At 42.4% G+C, this 20,801-nt stretch overlaps 1 protein-coding gene across 9 annotated transcripts in view; it reads right to left on the bottom strand.

The window, feature by feature from the left end:
- The window catches only part of LOC138753571 (neuronal PAS domain-containing protein 3), a 1,142,342-nt gene that overhangs the window by 444,451 nt on the left and 677,090 nt on the right, over nucleotides 1-20,801 (bottom strand). The window lies entirely within an intron of this gene.

The following is a 20,801-nucleotide window of genomic DNA, read 5'->3' as shown; positions in this document are numbered from 1 at the left end:
AGGTGTGGGTGGGCAACCTACTAGGGACAAGTCACGGCAAGTGGGATAATGAATAGCTTATTCTGAGAGAGGATGATAGATTGGTCCACAGATCAAGTGTTTTTCCAGCATCCATCAGGCTCTTAAACCTCTCCGTCCTACCCCATCCTAAACCACAAATGACTGCAATGCCCTTTTTTCAACCTGCTCTAATTGCAATATCCTTTCATATTTATTACAGCTTTATCTATCTTAGTATATGGGTTCTTTTTATGCAATTGTAGCTGGTGGATTTTACATATCTCTAAGGCAACAGCAAATAAGAATTTAGGTGCATCTGATCATTACACTGTACTTACAATATATGGCAATAAAGGCTCATCATGATCAAATCTGACTGAGCTTCCACATCACCAGTCAGAATTGGAATGGCAGTTAATTTGGTGCAATAGAAGTTGAAACTCTGCTGTATGGATGGGTTTTACTAATACCCTATTGCAATGGCCATCTCTTTCATCCTACAAATTTGCAAGACTTGTGACTTTTCAATATTAAATGGCTCTGCATGCAAGCTGGAAGACACAGCAGTGCACCAGATATTTAATTGTGCATATATGTCAACGTTCACTCAAGTCTTCTGCAGCAGAAATTGTGTACCTTGCCTTGTGGTTATGTGGTGTGGGCTATCCTTCTCCCTGCTTTCACTTCAGGTGCTCATGCCGAATGCTCCACTAAGTGTGGAACCCATCCTACAATGGTCTTTAAATTGTGTGCAACAAGATTACTCAGCAGATCAGATACCAAGTGCACAGAGAGTAAAATACAGTTATTGTTTAAGATCAGGAAAATTTCATCAGAAGTAATAAAAATATAAACATTTAAAATAGAAATAGAAATGTACAAGAAGAACAAAAGTGAGGATCTTTAATAAATTGGATGGTAAGAGAGAATAAAAGGCAAAAATTGATGACTGCATAGTGGTATAATAGCGTATATGAGGAAAAAAAAACCATATGAATGCCCTGGAGAAATTGTAACGGGGGAGGGGGAGAAAAAAGATCAGAATCATAAGGTGAAATTGCTGTAGAAATTATATTATGAATGCTGGAAACTTGAATTTTAAAAGCCCAGAATATTCAGTAATGCTTCTCTGAAATGTTTGAAAACAATGTTGACTCCAAGAAGCTACTTCATGAAGTAATTTGTACATGGAATTCCTCAAGGTAAGTTTCAATTAACTAGGAGGTCAGCAGAAAATCTGTTGTTGACTCCAAGACAAAAAGTCTGGAGACACTCAGCTCATTCAGATTTAGGTGTCCATTTTTTAATCTTTGTGGCTCACTCCCTTTTTGTCCCTCCGTCCCTCTTTCTCCCTCCAATTTCTCTCCCCTCACCCTCCCCAATTGCAGTGAACTGGGATTCACTGGTAGTGTGTTGTGCTGATGGCTGGCCCCACCTCCCAGCTCTGCCCGCTTAAAACCCTGGTTTCCCGCCTAAACCCAGAACCCTTCTGAAGACTACGAGACCCATCCCTTAGTTATAAGCTAATAAAAGCATTTGTTCTCCCTCCAGTCGTGAGAGCTTTTATTCACGCTACAATTTTATTAGCCTATTCCCTAACAACAGAAGTGCTACTCAACCCAGGTATGCTACTAATAAACCCTCTATCCCCTGACGTGGCTGTGGAGTTTAAATACTGGCTAGACTGCTTCCAGGCTTACCTGAATATGCAGAGATGTCTTCCACACTGATGAACTCAGGAGGTCCGCACTTGTTTTGAGGGAAGGAACAAAAGGGTATTCAGTCGTTAAGGACTGCTCTACATTTGATGCTGCTATTGAGGCGATGAAGGCTAGGTACCCAAAGTCTCAGAATGAGGTCCTAGTGAGGCACCGACTCATTCTACGTTGCCAGTGGCCAGGAAAGACCATCAATGACTACCTGCTGGATCTGAGGACACTTGCCAAGAAATGCAGACATGAAGCGGCTACAGGCCGCATTTGTGAGGAAGAACAGATCTGGGGCACTCTAGTCGCAGGGGTCCGCTCGAGGTACATGAGTCAGTGACTGCTCAAGTCGGGAAAGAAGGACTTGGCTCACCACGTCAAGGTGACCAAATTGCTGGAACAGACCAAGCTCGAGAATGACGACCTCGAAGCCAGCGAGCTCGCTCACCCAGGTGACCCCTTCCAAGGACTGGCTGCTTCCATTACCCCGTTCTAATGGTTGCCACTTCCCGTGCTAGGGAGTGCTTTATCTGCGGCAAGAGTCAGCATCCCCGATCCCATTGCCCAAAAAAGACTCAATGTGTTCCGGCTGTGGCAAGAAAGGGCATTGGGCAAGGGGTTTTCATGTGAGGAGAAGTCCATGGCCTGCACTGCTCCCAGATCAGGTTCCAGCCCCAAGCCATCTGCCCCGAATTCACCAAATCCACACTGCACGACATGCTGATAGAGGGTGGCGGTGAGGAAATGGCATGAAAAGGCTCGACGGCCATCTTGCCGCAAACCAAATTCAAACTCGGCGCCATCATGGTCAGAGGAAGGAGGACTGTGGCCATCTTTCCATGCCACAAGGTTGACACCATCTTACCCATGTAGGGCAACCCAGGACGGTGGGGAGCATGAAGTCTCCGGGGACTTAGCGCAGAGTGCAAGTTGCACTTCTGCCCCGTGAAGGTGCACCTGATCAAGTCATCCAGGCCCCTCGAATGGCTCAGTGTCGATTTTAAGGCACCTCTTCCCTCCACGAACGGGAACACTTTCTTCCTCTCTGTCATTGATGAGTATTCCCGCTTCCCATTCACCATCCCATGTTCAGACACGTCCACTTCTTCAGTCATAAAGGCCCTATACTCCATTTTCGCCCTGTTTGGGTATCTCAGCTATATTCATATTTAAAGGGTCAGTCTTTATGAATGATGAGCTACGTCAGTACCTGCTGGTGAGCCACAACCCCCGGGGAAATGGGTAGGTTGAAAAGGAGATTGCCACAGTCTGGAAGGCTGTCAAACTAGCCCTGAAGTCAAAAGACCTTCCAGACTCACACTGGCAGAAAATCCTCCCTGTGGTGCACCATTCCATCCAGTCACTACTATGTACTATGACCAACGCTACCCCTGACAAGCTCTTATTCATTTACAAGTGAAGGTCGGCTTTGGGAACGACACTCCCAATCTGACTCATTACTCCTGATCTAGTCCTTCTCAGGAAACACGCGAGGAGAAGCAAGACCGATCCCCTGATGGAAAGAGAGAGTCTGTTGCCTCAGGTGCCCTGTGAGCTATGGAGCTCATTCTCACCACCCCCAGTCAGGTCTCGGGGGGAGGGGGGGGTCTGATTCAGGAGGAAAGTGCATCCCCCACCAGCTTTGAGCTGAAGACCCAGCCTGCCACTTCTCTCTCACAAGGGGACCAGGAGACCCGAGGAGTCAAGGCCCCCTGGTGCTATGGCGCTCCCCCAGAATCACCAGACCCCCGGACCACTTAAATTTGTAAATAACTATATTTTTCCAACCATTTTTTTCTCAACCCATGTTCTTGGTCTTTGTTCACAGACCTTAAATTCTACAGGAAGGGGTGAATGCAGTGAACTGGGATTCACTGCTAGTGCGTTGTGCTGATGAGTGGCCCCGCCTCCATCTCGATCTACTCACTTATAACTCTGGCTTCCTGTCTAAACCCAGAACCCTTCTGATGACTACTGAGACCCGTCCCTTAGCTATGCTAATAAAAACGTTTGTTCTCCCTCCAGTCGTGAGAGCTTTTATTTACGCTACACCAACCTCATGCAGTTTCTCTTTTACTCACCCTTTCCCATGTTTCTCTCTGCTTTTATATCCTGCTCCCATTTCCACCATGAAATGATTACCCTGGCATTTCTTAGAAATCCTAGAAAAATTACTGCAAGATATATTTCTTGTTCGTCAGCATCAAGTGAGAGCTGTCTATTGTGTTTGGGCAACGTGGGTGTAATGATGAATAAATGTTAAAGATGGAACAATGCAAGTTAATAAGTCTGGCAGTATTGCTAAGAAAATGTGGGTGAGCATAGATATGTTCGGTCCAGTTGCCAATTGATAGAGATTGTTGGCAGATGAGTGCTGTAATAAAAAAAAAAAATTACATTTATCTACAGCTAGAAGCCGCCGATTATGACCATTTAAACCCATGCTGCCCAATTGCATCCAAATTAACCTACAACCCCTTATGTTTTGGAGGGTGGAAGGAAACCACAGCACCTGGGGAAAACCCATGCACATATGGGGAAAACAAACTCCTTAGAAGCAACACTGGATTCAAACCCTGGCACTACAGTGCCAGCGCTGAGCCAGCGCTCAATATGGGTTGATATTGTTTGTTGTGCAATACTAAGGCTATTCATGCAATTGGAGGGTCATTGTGTTTCAATGATCTTGACAACACAGGGAGGTCACTAATCTATTCAAAGAAGTGGATATAGATCTTCAAGACTTGAGCCAGAGTTATGGAAGGAAGGAGCACATGCTCCTGCCAATAATGAAGACCTACTTTCTAATTGAAGTACTATTTATGACTGGATAGCCCATACAGGTTTCTTTTCCTAATTATATCTTTCTAATCTAATGCACTTTATTTTGTCAGACATACTTAAAGTGTCTTGTGATTTATAATGGATGTCTGTTTTATCATGACAAAATGTCGTCTAAATACCAGTAGAACTTCTCGTTGGCTAAGTGATATTTGCTTTGGAAGCCCAAGAAATCGGAAGAAAAGTAGACAAATTATCGATAGCTGAGGCAATGAATGAGCATTTCATTTGAATAATAAAAGTTCTATTATTACTAGCCTGTTTCAGACACTTTTTACTGCATCTCCTGCACTTTGAATCTTTTCCAACCTAGTGCTTGAAGTTCATTCTATAAGATTTCATGACATATTCCAAGTGAAATATTGAACAGTTTTGACTAGAATTAGCAGGCAATTTCAATCTAGATCAGCATCAACCTGACAGTATAGAAAATTTCTCAGGTAACTCCAATACATGGAAAAGGTCATATACAAACTGATTAATCAGTGCCCCATCAGTCTATCTTTCAGCTAAAAATGGTGAAAAACGGCTCCAACTGCACAACAATTGCTCACTCTTGGTCAATTTGGACTTTTCTCAGGGCTATTTGGATTTGGATCTCAATTTGGAGGAAATCATTGTAGAAATTCCTGATGCTGGAACCTACTTTGTTTAAGGCCTTTCATCCATCATTGGATCAAAAATGGAACACTTCCTGATACTGCTCAATGATTAGATTCTTTAGATTATGAAAGAGAGCTGGTGTGAATGGAGGAAGACCAAGGCATGGGCCAGTAACAATTGTGCCACTCTGTATACCTGTCTAAACCATCTTCACTTGCTGTTCAATGAAATTATAATTCTCATCAAAATCACTGAGTCTACCATTGCATTGCGTTTTTGCTTTAACCACAGTGTCTGCAAATTTTCATGTTTTACTTTTGGCCATATTAATAATGTGCATATCTAAATTAATCACTGGGTATTTTGTACTGTGCTAGTTATGTTCCTGTCTCTTCAAAGTGTCTCCACTATCTAAATGGCCAAGGACAGGAGTGCAACACAATACTTAAAGTTGCTTGGATGAGTGTGGCCCCAGTACTATTCAATAAGTTCAACACAAGTCAAGCAAAGCAAGCCGCATGATATGCACCCCATCTCTTATCCATTTCTCTTTTTACTAATGGTGCATTGTTTACATCCGGTACCGCACGGATGGCAGTCTCTTCAATCTGAGGCGCCTGCAAGCTCACACCAAGACACAAGAGAAACTTGTCCGTGAACTACTCTTTGCAGATGATGCCGCTTTAGTTGCCCATTCAGAGCCAGCTCTTCAGCGCTTGACGTCCTGCTTTGCGGAAACTGCCAAAATGTTTGGCCTGGAAGTCAGCCTGAAGAAAACTGAGGTCCTCCATCAGCCAGCTCCCCACCATGACTACCAGCCCCCCCACATCTCCATCGGGCACACAAAACTCAAAACGGTCAACCAGTTTACCTATCTCGGCTGCACCATTTCATCAGATGCAAGGATCGACAATGAGATAGACAACAGACTCGCCAAGGCAAATAGCGCCTTTGGAAGACTACACAAAAGAGTCTGGAAAAACAACCAACTGAAAAACCTCACAAAGATAAGCGTATACAGAGCCGTTGTCATACCCACACTCCTGTTCGGCTCCGAATCATGGGTCCTCTACCGGCACCACCTACGGCTCCTAGAACGCTTCCACCAGCGTTGTCTCCGCTCCATCCTCAACATCCATTGGAGCGCTCACACCCCTAACGTCGTGGTACTCGAGATGGCAGAGGTCGACAGCATCGAGTCCACGCTGCTGAAGATCCAGCTGCGCTGGATGGGTCACGTCTCCAGAATGGAGGACCATCGCCTTCCCAAGATCGTATTATATGGCGAGCTCTCCACTGGCCACCGTGACAGAGGTGCACCAAAGAAAAGGTACAAGGACTGCCTAAAGAAATCTCTTGGTGCCTGCCACATTGACCACCGCCAGTGGGCTGATAACGCCTCAAACCGTGCATCTTGGCGCCTCACAGTTTGGCGGGCAGCAGCCTCCTTTGAAGAAGACCGCAGAGCCCACCTCACTGACAAAAGGCAAAGGAGGAAAAACCCAACACCCAACCCCAACCAACCAATTTTCCCTTGCAACCGCTGCAATCGTGTCTGCCTGTCCCGCATCGGACTGGTCAGCCACAAACGAGCCTGCAGCTGACGTGGACTTTTTACCCCCTCCATAAATCTTCGTCCGCGAAGCCAAGCCAAAGAATGGTGCATTGTGGCTGCAGGATGTTCCATTTGCAAAATGCGCAGTATTAACTTGCCAAGGCTTCTGATGTGCCATAGCTGCATGATATAAGAACTGGTGGACTCCATTGTGGTTCAGGTGAACACATCTGCAGCAAGTGTTGATTACTTGAGGAACTCAAGCTCAAAGTTGATGACCTGGAAACTGACCTTCAAAGACTGCAACACATCAGGGAGGGGGGAAGTTACCTGGACAGTGTAGAGCTCGTCAAAAGAACCAAAGATGGTGATCCAAACCAAGGCTTTTATTAGCAAAAGACAGGAGCTCTTCACAGGTGGCCGACCAGTCCGGAATGATCTGACCTGGCTAGGGACACAGCCACACCTACTGTCTGGGCCTTAAAGGGTTAAGCTCTCAGCCAATCGCTGTAAGCACAGTCATTACATACTCTAGATACTGTAACTATATACATTGGTGATAGGTCAGTACTTTCACAGACAGTATTTCAGGAGGCAGTCACATCCATTACATTAACTATTTCAAGTTCTGTCTGAGGTCATGGATAAGAGGATATAACTGCTAGTGAGGCAAGTAAGGGGATCCATGAGGTAATGTTGTAGGTGCCTCAGCTCCTGATTTCATCCAACAGGTCAGAAATTCTTGCTCCCTGATTAGGCAAGAGTAGGGACAGTAAGAGGGATGAGCAATTTAACCTTATCACTATGGTTCAGGGAGCTATTCAAGAGTAGGAAAGAGAACTGTCTTAATAATTGTGGATATATTAGGTAGGGAAATTATACAATTCTCTGTAGCAAGAATCAAGAGCACCGAAGGCTTTGTTGTATGCCTGATGCATGGGTACAGGACATTTCATCTAACATGAAGAGGAATTTGGAGAGGGAGGGGAAAGATCCAGTTGCCACAGTCTATATGGATACCAATGATGTAGATGGTAAGGAAACAAGTTTTGTTGAGGGAATTTGAGCAGCTGGTGACAAAATTAAATCAAAGAACCAAAAAGGTAATAATATTTGGATTGCCATCTGAGCCATGTGCAAATTAGCAGGAGGGTCAATATGATTAGTGGCTCAGATACCGTTGGAGAAGTGGGTTTGATTTGTGGGATTTTGGCACCAGTATTTGGGAAGGAGAGAGCTGTTCCTATTGGACAGGGGTCCTGGCAAATCACATAACTAAAACTGTGGTTAGGGCTTTAAACTAAATAGTAGAGAGGTGGGTTCAACATATTGGATAAGTATGGATAATGCTAAAAGGGCAGCGCAGGAGAAGTTAGTGAATTCTCCAGAATAAAGGACCACATTTAGAAAAGGATAACAATTTAAACTCAGGGAATACAGAGACAAATGTGAGAAGAAGGGTGGTGAAGAGGACTGAAGGTGTGTTTAAATACATGTATTGTATGAAACAAGGTAGATAAGCTTAAAGTGAAGTTAGAAATTAGCAGGTACAAAATTGTGGGCACAAGAGTCATGGCTGAAGGAGGATCACAGAGGCTAAACATCCAGGCTGCACAACCTATTGAAAAGAAAAGATGGACAGGTGGGCAGAGGGGAATCAGGTGGCTCTGTTGCGAAATAAAAATGAAATCAAACCCTTAGCAAGAACAGAGACAGGATCAGAAGATGTAGAATATGAGTGGGTAAAGTTGAAAAAATGCATGGGTAAAAAAAACTCTTAAGGGAGTTATATGCAGGCCTCTAAATAGCAGGCAGGTTGTAGGTGCAAATTACAACACGAGTTAGAGAGGGTATACAAGAAAGGCAATGATATAGCCTTAGAGAACTTCAATATGCAGTTAGACTGGGAGAATCAGGTTGGCGCTGGACCCCAAGAGAAGGAATTTGTGGTATGCCTACTGATGGGTTTTTAAAATAGCTTGTAGTCAAACCCACTAGCAAAAAGGCAATTCTTGAATCAACCCAATTTGATTCGGAAGCTGATGATAAAGCAATCCACATGAGGCAGGGATCACAATATGATACAATTCCTTTTGCAGTTTGAGAGAGAAGATAAAAATCAGATGAGTCAAAATTACAGTTGAGTGAAGGTAACTACAGAGGCATAAAAGAGGAGCTGACCAAAGTTGATTGAAAGGGAACACTATCAGGGATGACAGCAGAGCAGCAACGGGAGAGGCTTCTGGGAGTAACTTGGAAGACGCGGGATCATTTCGTCGTCTTGATAGTGGCGCTAGACTAGTGCCACCTCTTCATGTGCTTTTACACGGCAAACATGAAAATAAATTTGTGTATTTTGTGTCCATGACAAGAAAAGGAATCTTGATTATCTTCTTTACTGTAGACACCCTCCTGCTTAAGTGACTATGGATATCTATTTATAACAACAGACATTTAAATGTCTGTCTACTACCTTCTGCACTTCCAGGCATTTTATACCAAATACTAATTTGTTCCTAATACAGAACATTAATAATAACCCTCAAAGAACATTTTTGTTTGATATTCTGTCTCTTAGATTAAATTTATTCTTCAGCTCACCAGACATTCCACCAAAAATCCATTACTTATCCATTTCCATTTTATCATCTTTCATTTCTTTGGTCAATTAATCTGAAACAAATGCAAGGTTTGTTGACTACTATTTTTGCACAGTACATTTGTTCAATATCTAGATTGAACAGTGCAACTTTTCCCCCAAGGACCCTGCCCGAAGAAACCTTGACATCCACAAAGTCAGGCCGAGACAAAGTTGCCCTGTTGAAAACGATAAGGTCACCCGTGGGATTGCTGAGATTATCTCTGTCAAGCACTTGGACAGCATGCAGTCAAATGATGCATCATGCAGTCATTTTAGGGGGAAAAAAATCAATTTCTTCACCAAGTAGCTATTTGCTTTTCAAAGTGCCCTTGCAAGCTTTTACCTCTAAGCATTTATCAATTTAAATGCTGTAAATTGATAATGTTCCTATGTGTATTGTACGTTCACCCATTAATACATTAGTTTTGTTTTCTCCACATTTTTATAGCCTTTATGTTACTATATGTTTCAAGATTTACTTATAAAAGAGGGAATTAGATTTTAGAACTACTGTTTTTTTAAAATTACATTCTGAGTATGTGAAGTCTATCTGTCAGCTTTTAAGGTACAAAGTAGCCTTAGTAGTGAAATGCACTAAACAAACAAATATGCGATTGGAGCAGCAAACTTTCTATACATCTGATAATGTAAGTTATAAGAGAAATTAGATCTTCCTTTACTATTGAAAAAAACCACACTTGCTTCCCTGAATCTTTTCGGAAAAACTCTTCAAAAAGATCAAGTGCTGTCACCCATTTGACCTTGTACAATATCCTGCATGGTACTAAATTCCCAAATTCATGTCTTTTTAAACTTTAGATTTTTTTTTTAAAGAGAGAGAGCACGAGAGTGAGTGAGTGTATATTACATGTGTACACACACATATAACAATAAAGGATAACATGACAGTTACACCTTTTGTATTTAACATATAAATAAATATGGTCTAGTAGAGATGATTTATCAAATGGTCAATATATCCCAGATGTGTCAATTTCTGACAGTTTAATCCAAGCCTGCACATATGTTATTCTGGCTACAATACTATTGAAAATGGCCAAAACCCAAAATCTAATACCTTTTTGGCAAGAATAATGCAATTATTTCTTTCTTCCTTTCAACCTAAACAAACAATGCCATCTGTTACACAAAACAAACATGCACATCTCAATTACAGAATAATGCAGTTGCTTTGACAGACCTTGGTAACTAGACTTGTAGAATTTTATTTTAATCATCATGTCATTTAGAAGACTTCTAATTAGTACCTACCTGCCTAAATCAATTAGTTGTTCTTGTTCCCATGCAATACAATAGTTATCAAACGTAATGCAAATTTTGAAATTTGGAAGAATTTCTGTGTTTAATTATTAATTTGCAAGATTTTAATATAAGCTTTTCAGAATCTCTCTCACTGTAGCATAAGCTCCTTCCAGCATTTAACTGTAATTCAGTCATAATAAATAAAGAAACATAGGGATCAGTTTTCAAAGTTATAGAACATTTGTCTTGTGCTTGACAGCCACATTTTTTTCCAAAAAAAAGGTGCTTGCATGAATGGCACACTGGCATTGATAAAAGTGTTGACTGTGGATTTGTAATTAATACACTCACCTCTGAATGAGAAGGCTATGGGGTCTAGTTCCATTAGAGAGTGAGATTCAAGCTTCATCCTTCAGTATTTCCTGGAGAATGTAGGTGGTTGGCAAAGCGGTCACCCCCCTCACCATTTGATCTCATGATGTTGTGGGGTAACCCAACCTTATTTTCTCCATTTCTTGTACTTTTATCCAACCTACCCCCAAGCAGAACAAAGACAACAGTTCTTCTGATCCTCATTTTCCACCACAGCAATCTCCCTATTTGTCACATTATCCTCTGAAACAAGGTTCCACACCATCCAGCAACACTGTTCTTGGAGTAGGTGCCACAAAACTCACACTACCAGGATCAGGAACAGCTGCTACCCTCCACCATCAGACTCCTTAGCAACAAACTCAATCAGGGACTTGTGCAAGGATGGACTCTTACTTTGCACTTTATTGACTTTTTTTCTCTGCATTGCAGTCAGTTTGTTTACATTTCTTTATTAGTTTACATGTGTACGTTGAGTCAATTTTTTTTTGTACTGCCAATAAATGGTAATTCTGGCTCACCCACAGGATCCCACTACAAGCCACATCTTCTCCTTTCCACCCCTATCCATTTTTTTCAGGGATATCTCTCCAAGACTCCCAACCCAACATTCCATGTCCTGAGTCACTTCCTGGTGAAACCACCACATTTCCTCTCTTTCCATCCAGGGCAACATCATTCAACATAATGTACTGCATTGGTGTGGCATCCTTTACATTAATGAGACAAAACACAATTGGATGATCATGTCACAAACACCAATACTCTGTGAATCTGTATGAGCTTCTTGTAACCAACTATTTTAACTCCTACAACCATTCCTATAGTGACATTTCTGTCCTTGGCCTCATCCATTGCCAAGGCATAGATAATTTGAGGTACAATGCATCACATTCCTTCTCGACAGCCTTAAACCTAACAATGTGAACACTGATATTTTTTCTAATTTTAGGAGACCCTAAACCCATCTAATTCCATTGTTTCCATTCTTCTTGACCTATTCCTGTATTTTTTTCTTTTCTCCCTCTTCTTTCCCCAGCCCACTTCCTAATGGTTTCTCCCTGTACCTGTCTCTCCATCTCCCATGCCTTCTGTCCTACACTCTTTCACCTCTCGATCCCTCCCCCAGTTTCTTTCCCTTTTAAAGATGCAACTTTACCTATTTGATCTTAATCTTGATAAAATGCTGTGACTCAAAATGCTGACTGACCATTTCTACCCATGGATGCTGTCCGACGTGGTGAGTTCCTCCAGCAATTAAATGTCAGCTCAAATACTCTTTTAAGATCAGTCACCATTGTAGTGGAGAAGATGGCAGCCAATTCACATTTAGAAGACTCCACAGATAGAAAAAAGTTCATCTACATTAAAATAGTTATGCTAATTGAAAAATAAAAATCCACAGAACTGGAGAAGATTATCATGCCATTGAAAGTTTCATTGAAAGATGACAACATTTTAGTACTCAAAAGTACTGCACTCAAACATCGGCCTATATGGTGCATTTGGAGTGGAATGTGAACCCAAAACATTTTGTGATAAAGATAAGAATTAATTGTCTGCTTTATTTATGTTGGCTATGGGGAAAGGGGAACTATGTGCAATACACTGCCCTAAAGGTCTCTGTAACTGTTTAAATATGTATACCTGCTGTGTCAACTCAAACTGCACAGCTTTGTTTACTTTCAGCAATAACCAAAATCTTGAGTCTTAGTTGAGGATATAGCTTTTATGCATATCTGCTGTTAAAGGCAGAATATCTTTGCACTGTTTCTTCTCACATCTATAAGTAAAAGAAAGAAGTCTGTACAAGTTATTGATGGAAGAAAGGAAACTGGCCCAAATTCAACTTTTCATGTTACTTTGTAAATCACTTCATTTTTTTTATTTTGCTCTATTATTTACTTTGCAGATAAAATTAAAATTACAATTCCTGCCTTGCTGGCATTTTATAAAAATAAACGTATATTCATACCATGTATGCTGGCATACATTGAAGTCCTTGAACTTTAAAAACGTCACCCCAAAACCAGGGTTATATGCTAAGTATAAAATCCAAACCTTAATAGCGAAGTCTCAGTGCTCCCTATGGGGTCCATACACCCAGTTCAACTGCTGTCGGCTCTGTACAGGCTAACAAAATGTAAACCTTTATTGGGTAATTTGCTTTTAAAATATTGTGAATTAGTACATTAAATGTGCCTTACTGCTGACCAGTGGAGTGATGCTGCAAGTGCCAGACTTTGGGTAGTCTTATACAGCAAGTCGAGCTCAAAATCTATATTTTAGGTGAAAATTCAGGGGGTTGTCTGATACACTGGCAGAATTGTGAACTATAGGGGATGTGGTGTGTTCATTTCAGAACTCATAAAAAATGGCAAACATATAATTTGCAATAAACCATGACGGACTGAATGAAAAAACCTGCATGCCAAATTCTTTTTGCATCCTTTGGAAGACTACACAAAAGAGTCTGGAAAAACAACCAACTGAAAAACCTCACAAAGATTAGCGTATGCAGAGCCGTTGTCATACCGACACTCCTGTTCAGCTCCGAATCATGGGTCCTCTACCGGCATCACCTACGGCTCCTAGAACGCTTCCACCAGCGTTGTCTCCGCTCCATCCTCAACATTCATTGGAGCGACTTCATCTCCAACATCGAAGTACTCGAGATGGCAGAGGCCGAAAGCATCGAATCCACGCTGCTGAAGATCCAACTGCGCTGGGTAGGTTACGTCTCCAGAATGGAGGACCATTGCCTTCCCAAGATCGTGTTATATGGCGAGCTCTCCACTGGCCACCGAGACAGAGGAGCACCAAAGAAGAGGTACAAGGACTGCCTAAAGAAATCTCTTGGTGCCTGCCACATTGACCACTGCCAGTGGGCTGATATCGCCTCCAAACCGTGCACCTTGGCGCCTCACAGTTTGGCGGGCAGCAACCTTCTTGGAAGACCGCAGAGCCCACCTTACTGACAAAAGACAAAGGAGGAAAAACCCAACACCCAACCCCAACCAACCAATTTTCCCTTGCAGCCGTGACTGCCTGTTCTGCATCGGACTTGTCAGCCACAAATGAGCCTGCAGCTGACGTGGACATTACCCCTCCATAAATCTTCATCTGCAAAGCCAAGCCAAAGAAAAGAAGAAGTGTCCAACTGTGCTACAGCCACTGTTCACATTCAGGATGCATTAGCAGGAGATCCCAGTATTGAAAGGTTCAAATCAGCTTAAGCTAATCAGTTCTCATAAGATTTTTTTTCCTATCTCCATTGTCACTGACCATTTTACCTGAAAATTTCATCACTTTCTGTTTGTATTCTCAATTTGCACATTTTAGCAACTGAACTTTTTGATTATTGACTAAAACCAAGCTGCACCTTTAAAGCTATGGCTTGAATGAGTATTCAAGGTAGGCTACAAATTCATGAAATCCATGGTATCCTGAGAAGCTGATTGCAGTGCCATGCATTACAATGGGTTCACACAAATAATCCAAATCATTGAATGCAGTGTCAAATGCTGCTTTCTTCCAGTTATACCACCACTATATTAGAGGTACTTGTTCCATTGAATCAAAGAAAATTTATGACACAACAGGCCATTCAGTCCAATTTGTTGTGCCAATTGAAAAATAACTATCCAGCAAAATTCACCTTCCACCATGGTGTCTATATCCCCTCAAATACACATCCAACAGGGAGGGAGTCATGTGATGGAGTAGTGGCCGGACGGTGAACTCCAGCCCACTCCAGAAAAGTCGGGAAAAACAAAGAAAAATACAAAGGCACAGAAATAAAAGTTACAGAAAAGTGAGTATAAAGGTGGAAAGAAGATGGCGACAAAAAAAGAAAAATCGAAAGCAACGGTAAGAAGAGAGGAAGAGAAGACAAAGGAGGAAAAAGGTGAAGGCCTTACCTGTCCGAAGAGGCCCGCTGCGGAGAGAGAAACCCTCTCCCTCAGGTCGGTAAATAATGGACTACAAAAATGGCTCGCAGAGCCGAGTAAAAGTGCGCGATGCGAATGCAAAAAAACACACCGACGGGAGGGGGGACCAGCTGGGGAGTCGATCTCCACAGCCGGCAACGACAGCTGCAGAACACCTGCAGCAGGAAGAGACCACAGAAGACAATAGAAACAAGAAAGAAGAGGAGGAAAGGGCACCAAAGAAACAACAGATGGTCAACCCAGAGGAAGAAGAAGAGGAAGAGGAAGAGTACAGTGAAATAGAAGAAGAAAAGAAAGGCAAGGTAAAGGATATACTTGCTCTTATTAAAGGATACATGGAGTCATTTAAAGAATGGCAAACACAGGAATTTAAGGATTTAAGAAAAAGAATAAACAACACAGAAGAGAAAATAAATAAAATGGAGATGACCTTAACAGAAATGGGAAAGAAAATGGACAAGATGGAAGAGCGGGCAGTAGCAGCAGAAATGGAGGTAGAAGACTTAAAAAAGAAATTGGAGAAATCTAATAAAAAAACTAAAGAGACACAAGAACTACTAGCTCAAAAAATAGATACAATGGAAAACCATAACAGAAGAAATAACATAAAGATAGTGGGCCTTAAGGAAGATGAAGAAGGCAAGAATATGAGGGAGTTTATAAAAGAGTGGATCCCTAAGACCCTAGGATGTCTAGAACTACAGCATGAAATGGAAATAGAAAGGGCACATAGAGTATTGGCCTCTAAACCACAACCACAACAAAAACCAAGATCTATTGTAGTAAAATTCCTAAGATATACTACAAGAGAAAAGGTACTGGAGAAGACAATGGAAAAAGTAAGAGAGGGCAACAAACCACTGGAGTATAAAGGGCAAAAAATCTTCATTTATCCAGATATAAGTTTTGAACTCCTAAAGAAGAGAAAAGAGTTCAATACAGCAAAGGCGATTTTATGGAAGAAAGGGTATAAATTTATACTAAAGCATCCAGCGGTATTGAAAATATTTATTCCAGGACAACAAAACAGACTATTCTCGGATCCAGAAGAAGCACGAAAATTTGCAGAACAATTACAAAAATAGACTGAGGGAGGAAGACGGGTAATGAGAGTTAAAATGATCACGATTGATATGTATGCGGGTAAAGAGGTATAAGAGTGAATAGAGACAATGAGCATACATGAATGTATCTGTACTTAGAGGAAAATATAGATAGTATAGACAAGAATTAATAAGGGAAGGTAATGGAATAGAGAGAATAAGGAGGGAATTAAAAGAGTGACCTTTGTGATATATGAAAAGTGAAATCTTTTCTGGGGGAGGCGGGGTGGGGGGAAATAGCGGTCACTGCAAAATCAGTTGACGCTTGCGAGTGGATTCGCAAATCCAAATGGAGAGGGGAGATGTGGTTGTCCGACAAGGGATAAAGGACAACTCAGGAGGTGAAGGGGAGATTGGGGATAAATAAGATAGAAATAGGAGAATAAGGAAAATGTTGGATGTTGTAGGAATGTTGTCTTATAAAGAGTTGAAAATAAGAAAACAGAAATGGAAAAGGAGGAAAGGTAATGATGGAAAAACGGAAAGAGAAGATAAACAAAATATAAAAGGGCTACGCTGAACTATATGTCTTTAAATATTAATGGAATACATAACCAAATTAAAAGGAAGAAACTACTAAATTTAAATGAATAAATGTATTCCATTAGAAAAAATAACAGATAGGTTAAGAAATAATATTGAAATATTCGAGCAAGTATAGGAGCCTTACATTAAATACAATAGCGAAAACCTACCGGGGACAAACAGTACCTAAGTTGATGGAAGGAGAAGGAAAGAAAAGAATGGACTCAGTAGAGTTTCTGGTGTAATTTTGTTGAATGACAACATTGTCTGACTGGCTTAATGCAACCTAGATTGTATACCTAAAATGGATGAGAGGGGGGGGGGTGGGGTGGTGGTTTGGGAGGAAAGGGGGGGGGGGGAAGAAAAAGTCACTGTATATGTGTGAAAAATAAATAGTGTATATCATGGCTAATGTGATTTATGGTGTGAAAAATAAAAAATTTAAAAAAAAATACACATCCAACAGTAAGTACACTCTGTAACTGTGATAACGGTTTCTTCTTCTGCCTTTGAAGCATTGAATTCCATACTCTTCCTCTCCCCTTTAAATCTAGGTCTCCTGAATTTTGACTCCCTATTCTCATGGAAATCGGTTCTTCCCTTTTATTGTATTTCAGATCCTTATAATTTCATACATCTCATTTAATTCTCCACTTAGCTGACTCTAATCCAAAGAGAACAAACTATCCAAAGTAAAATCTTCATTATCTGGCAACCGGCAAAAAAAATTGCAGAGAATAAGTATGTATAAAAAAAACACTTAAAATTGGCACTCTCTCGTGGTTAGTACACCAATCGTACAACACACAATCTCAAGCATCCGGCAAATTCACTTATTTAGCATTTACCAATCCCCATAGGTGCCAGATACCAGGGGTTTTTACTGTATTCACTCTCATATAGCTACATTTTTCCTGTCTTGGCAAAGAAGTTGCAAATCAGATACAATGACTAGAACCATTCGCAGTACTCAATTTGTAATTTAACTTGTCTTATAGACAGTTTTACTATCACATTTTGCTCTTATATTTTATGCCAAACTGTTCGGAAACCTTTAGGGATCCTCAAAGGTTCCTGTTATTCCACATTTCTCAGTATCATTATGTATTCCTCTGCCTTACTGCCTGAGTTACTACCCATATTGCTCCATTTGACACCTTTATGACCAATGGACCAGACCGGTCCAACATAAGACCAAGTTTTAGAATATCCAATTTTTAAAAATCATGCCCCTTAATCTAACTTATTTATATAAATATTGAATACGGAGCCTGTGAAACACTGAGATAACACCCTCAGAGTCAGAAAACACCCATCAATCATTAACAGTAAGCAATAAGGTGCTGCTCAAGATTTCAGATCTGCAGTATTTGAGTTTCTCTTTTCTTTAACTTCTGCTTCTGGTTATCAAGGAAACTTTGGGAACAATTTGCCCCTCTTCCTTGAATCCATTGGGTTTGACTTTCTTCATCAGTCTGCAACTTGGGACCTTTTCAAAAGCCTTGTTAAAATTTATATAGATGACATCAAGTGCATTGCCCTCATTAGAGCCATAGAACCATAGATCACTAGAGCACAGAAAACAGGTTACTTAGCCCTTCTAGTCTATGCCGAAAAATCAATCTGATAGTCCGACTGACCTACACCCATTCCATAACCCTCTAGTCCCCTTTCATCCATACACCTATCCAATTTATTCTTAAAACTTAAGGTGAACCCACCCTGGGCTGGTTGACCTCAATGCACTACAGTCTTTTGGTAATAAAAACCTTGGTTTGAGTCTACAAGTCTTTGAGTCATTTGACACACTACAATTTTATTACCAAAACTTTCAATGAATGGAGTGAATGCTGCGACCAGAATGCCTCAGCATCAACCCGCAGTCAGCTACTGCTCAGCGATTTCAGGCACTGGGTGAGGTGTTTTGAGGCATACCTGCAATGCTCAGACCCCATCGTGGAGGGATACGCTGATAAACTGTTGGTTCTGATGTCCATGGTGTCCATGAGGGTCTATGAAAACATCCAGGATGTGACCTCCTATACAGCAGCTATGAATGTGCTAAAAGGCACTTTGTTACCTGCCCATTGATTTTTAAGTCCATCATAGAGCACCCGAGGTCGTGGTAGATGTTCCTGGTCAGGGTGGTGGCCGCTAGGACCATCTCAGGGTCTGAGTTGTCATTCCCTGACATTGGAGGCGAGTCGTGGTCGTCAGTATCCTATGCCGGTGTCGAGCGAGGTGAAGGTCGACCGGTGGTTCTCTCCGTAGTCGTGTGGTATGATGTGCGGCAGTTAGTGGTGTCCGGAGGCATGGGGTGCATCAGTAGGGCGACCTAGTCAGCACCCATGATGACCACATTGTCATCATTGGAGGCCTGGGAGGGTCTGGGTGATGGTGGTATCCGCGCCTGACAGGCCCAAGATGGCAGCGCCGTGTGGGAGGGTGAGGAAGTCTTCTTCGCTGGCTGAGCTAGTTGCGCCAGGGAAGTGGCATCTTACCACTGGCTGTCGGAGAGGGCGACGTCATCATGGGCGGTAGAAGTTACATCATTCCATAGACCGGAAGTGAAGTTGTTGTAGTCTTCGGGAGGCAGCACTGGCGAGGGCAAGGGCTGGTCTGGGTGCATGGTGCGCACGCAGCAATTGTTGCCGGCGAGGCTAGAAGTTGGGCTGCTGGGGCAATGGCGTCACCCAGCAATCGCACATGTCAGGGATCGTGGGGGGGTCGTAGAGGGCCCACTGAGCTGCCAGCGTGCTTTGAGAGGCATACTTTGGCGAAGTCACCTTTCTTGCCACATCTCGAACAGTACTGGTTTTTGGCCGGGCAGTTTTGGCGTGATCGACGATCAGACCCATACCGGGACCCATAGCATTTACAAGGGTAAATGTTTTGGCCAGGAAGTAGATATCGTCCTCCAGCAACTTCTGCCTGATGGCTCTCAGACATAGGCATCTCTGATCAGTCTCTCGACCTCCCTTTCATTTACCCCGGGTTCAGCCAGAAAAAGTCGGGCCAACTCATGCAGGGCTCCCAGGTAGGACTCAGCTGTCTACCCGGGCAGCCGAGCATGCATACTCAGGAGGTATCTTGCAAAGACCACATTCGTGGGAAGTTTATACATGGTCTTGAGGGTGTTCATCACTTCCGAGAACCTGGTGCAGTCTGAGTGCCTGGAAGGCTCAGGGACCCAGCTTTGATCGGAGTAAAACAAGTCTCTTTCAATCAGAGTCCAGGATGTTGTCAGTGTGTGTCTCCATGATCGCTTCGTCCGTGTGCTTCCAGATCTCGAAGCGTGTTTGTGCTTCCGGGTGGTGTGGGTTGATTTCGAGGCTCCCGGCACTCAGGAGCTTTTCCATAGCAGCTTTAAAATTTTATGTCGAATAAATTGTGGTGCGCTATTGGTCAGAAGCAAACACACAAACTCTGTCCAACAGGCTTTATTGAACATAAACTTCCACAGAGCTGGCTGTGAGGAATGCTGCTGTAAACTCAGAGTGTCTTCGAAGGGCCAGCTCTGGCTTATATCCCAGCGGGTGATGACATCCAACCGGGTGGGGCTTGGTCCATTCGGGTCGGCTGATTGACAGCCAGCCAGGTGTTGTCTTTTCCATGTGCTCTTCTGCAGGTATAGAGGTTGCCCCCTGTAGTAGGCCAGTGGTGTACCACCAAAAAGGGCACCATCTTCACCATCCTATCTTCATTTTACCTGATACCCTTGAATATTTAATTCCCAATCATGCCCACTTTGCAACCATGTTTCTGTGATGGTCATTAAATCATGTGCCTGGTACTGATTTGTGCCTCAAGTTCACTAACCTTGCTTCTAATACTATGGGCACTCAGATAAAGTGCCCTTATGCTCATTGTCCTTTTGGAATCTAGTGACCTCAACATCTTTTGCTTTTGACTTTTATGCCCTCTATTTTTCTTTTCTCTTTAATATCTCTAGCTTTGGTCTCTGTACCACCTTTGTTATTCTTTCTTTGTAGGTTCCCTTCCCCCTGCCCCATTAGTTTAAACTTTTCCCAGCAGCACTTCCAAACAATCTCCCTAGGACATAGATCCTGGCCCTGCCCAGATGTAGACTGCCTGCTCTGTACTGGTCTTATCTGCCCCAGAATCAGTTCCAATGCCTCAAGAAACTGAAACCCTCCCTCCTGCACCACCATTCAAGCCATATATACGTTCTAACTATCCTGCTATTTCTACTCTGGCTCGATCGTGGCACCAATATTAATC

This window comes from Narcine bancroftii, chromosome 2 (assembly GCF_036971445.1).
Source record: "Narcine bancroftii isolate sNarBan1 chromosome 2, sNarBan1.hap1, whole genome shotgun sequence".
In the NCBI taxonomy this organism is placed as follows: domain Eukaryota; kingdom Metazoa; phylum Chordata; class Chondrichthyes; order Torpediniformes; family Narcinidae; genus Narcine; species Narcine bancroftii.
This window is presented reverse-complemented; position numbering and strand designations above follow the sequence as displayed.